The sequence below is a fragment of the Toxoplasma gondii genome, chromosome X (genome assembly GCF_000006565.2).
Source record: "Toxoplasma gondii ME49 chromosome X, whole genome shotgun sequence".
Taxonomy (NCBI): domain Eukaryota; phylum Apicomplexa; class Conoidasida; order Eucoccidiorida; family Sarcocystidae; genus Toxoplasma; species Toxoplasma gondii.
The window spans coordinates 107874-110845 of record NC_031478.1 but is presented as its reverse complement, the minus strand read 5'-3'; positions in this window follow the sequence as shown (position 1 = coordinate 110845).

Genomic DNA, 2972 nt, shown 5'->3' with positions numbered 1-2972 from the left:
GGGTCGGCCGATTGTGAGGGTCCCGCGTCGTGCCGTGGGGCTGTTGCTTTCGTCCTCATGGAACCTCCAGCCGACAGGCTCTGCGAGTGACGGAAGTGTGACAGGGACGGAGTGGCCGATGTGTGGCATTGGCGGTTTTTGGAAGCCTGGAGGCCGTGTTGGAGCACAGCTCGTTCTTGCGCAGCGGCTCGCAACACGCGTCGGCAGGCAGCGACCCCACGTGGAAGGCGACGGCATTCCAATCATGTGAGTGCGTGTTTTGTTGTCGGCCGCATGTGGCGCACTCTGTGGGTCGATAGTGGAGTGGCTGCGGTGGCGCCTTCAATATTTGGTTTTCAGTCTGAGGAGGTAGGTTGGCCGGCATTGGGCGTTGACACAGGACACGATTTCTGCGTGTGGCTGCATGGGGGATGGTGCGGAGGTCGTACGGAGAGCAGAGCACTGGTCGGCCCGTGTCGAAGGAGAGAGGAAACGCGGACGTCGGCAGCCGACAGCAAGAGGCACCGTGCACACGTTTTTCAGTAGCGCCGTGTCGAATGAGGGGTTTGGGAAACAGGAAGAGCTTCGCGTGGTGACGTGGTGCTGGCGGCTGATCTCCTTGCCATATCTACTCAGCACGCCTTGTGAAGGAGGAAGCTGTCGAAGGACTGCACGGGAGTGCCATGGCATTGACGACTGTGGCAGTGAACAATTTGCGCCGAGTGGACGTCGTGTTCTTGCAATGGTCGATCTTGCCCAGTGCGTTGGAATTCGGCTGAGGAGGCAGCCGCCCAGTGCGGAAGGGGACGGCATCCAAACGACGTGGATGCATGTTCGGGCGTCCCCCGCCGCTGTCGAGCGTGGGTGGTTCGGGAGTGTGGCTGAGGCCGCGCCTGCGTTTTTGGTGCTTTGGCGGTTATTCAGATTCAGCTGGTAGGTGTCCTGGCAGTTTGAAGAGAAACTTCCGAATGCGGCAAAATAGGAGTGAATGGCGAGACAAGTGGCGAACGAGGCAGCAGACCGATGCCAGCGAGGTAGGACTGGCGGTCGACGGTTTCGCGCGCGAGTGGGGATGGGTGCGTCCATCGTGTGTCTGGAGGTGAGTGTGTGCCGTATTGGGTTGTTCAGCCTCTGCCGGTAAGAAGCGTGGCAGCCAGCAGCGAACACGTAATACGACGCATGCGTGCGATATTGCTTGGCGCAGCGGGATGGCTGGGGGAGGTTTGCTGAGCAACAGTATGTTTGATACGTTGGAGGGTCGGCGGATTGCGAGGGTCTCGCGTCGTGCCGTGGGGCTGTTGCTTTCGTCCTCATGGAACCTCCAGCCGACAGGCTCTGCGAGTGACGGAAGTGTGACAGGGACGGAGTGGCCGATGTGTGGCATTGGCGGTTTTTGGAAGCCTGGAGGCCGTGTTGGAGCACTGCTCGTTCTTGCGCAGCGGCTCGCAACACGCGTCGGCAGGCAGCGACCCCACGTGGAAGGCGACGGCATTCCAATCATGTGAGTGCGTGTTTTGTTGTCGGCCGCATGTGGCGCACTCTGTGGGTCGATAGTGGAGTGGCTGCGGTGGCGCCTTCAATATTTGGTTTTCAGTCTGAGGAGGTAGGTTGGCCGGCATTGGGCGTTGACACAGGACACGATTTCTGCGTGTGGCTGCATGGGGGATGGTGCGGAGGTCGTACGGATAGCAGAGCACTGGTCGGCCCGTGTCGAAGGAGAGAGGAAACGCGGACGTCGGCAGCCGACAGCAAGAGGCACCGTGCACACGTTTTTCAGTAGCGCCGTGTCGAATGAGGGGTTTGGGAAACAGGAAGAGCTTCGCGTGGTGACGTGGTGCTGGCGGCTGATCTCCTTGCCATATCTACTCAGCACGCCTTGTGAAGGAGGAAGCTGTCGAAGGACTGCACGGGAGTGCCATGGCATTGACGACTGTGGCAGTGAACAATTTGCGCCGAGTGGACGTCGTGTTCTTGCAATGGTCGATCTTGCCCAGTGCGTTGGAATTCGGCTGAGGAGGCAGCCGCCCAGTGCGGAAGGGGACGGCATCCAAACGACGTGGATGCATGTTCGGGCGTCCCCCGCCGCTGTCGAGCGTGGGTGGTTCGGGAGTGTGGCTGAGGCCGCGCCTGCGTTTTTGGTGCTTCGGCGGTTATTCAGATTGAGCTGGTAGGTGTCCTGGCAGTTTGAAGAGAAACTTCCGAATGCGGCAAAGTGCGAGTGAATGGCGAGACAAGTGGCGAACGAGGCAGCAGACCGATGCCAGCGAGGTAGGACTGGCGGTCGACGGTTTCGCGCGCGAGTGGGGATGGGTGCGTCCATCGTGTGTCTGGAGGTGAGTGTGTGCCGTATTGGGTTGTTCAGCCTCTGCCGGTAAGAAGCGTGGCAGCCAGCAGCGAACACGTAATACGACGCATGCGTGCGATATTGCTTGGCGCAGCGGGATGGCTGGGGGAGGTTTGCTGAGCAACGCTATGTTTGATACGTTGGAGGGTCGGCGGATTGCGAGGGTCTCGCGTCGTGCCGTGGGGCTGTTGCTTTCGTCCTCATGGAACCTCCAGCCGACAGGCTCTGCGAGTGACGGAAGTGTGACAGGGACGGAGTGGCCGATGTGTGGCATTGGCGGTTTTTGGAAGCCTGGAGGCCGTGTTGGAGCACTGCTCGTTCTTGCGCAGCGGCTCGCAACACGCGTCGGCAGGCAGCGACCCCACGTGGAAGGCGACGGCATTCCAATCATGTGAGTGCGTGTTTTGTTGTCGGCCGCATGTGGCGCACTCTGTGGGTCGATAGTGGAGTGGCTGCGGTGGCGCCTTCAATATTTGGTTTTCAGTCTGAGGAGGTAGGTTGGCCGGCATTGGGCGTTGACACAGGACACGATTTCTGCGTGTGGCTGCATGGGGGATGGTGCGGAGGTCGTACGGAGAGCAGAGCACTGGGTCGGCCGTGTCCAAGGAGAGAGGAAACCCGGACGTCGGCAGCCGACAGCGAGAAGCAC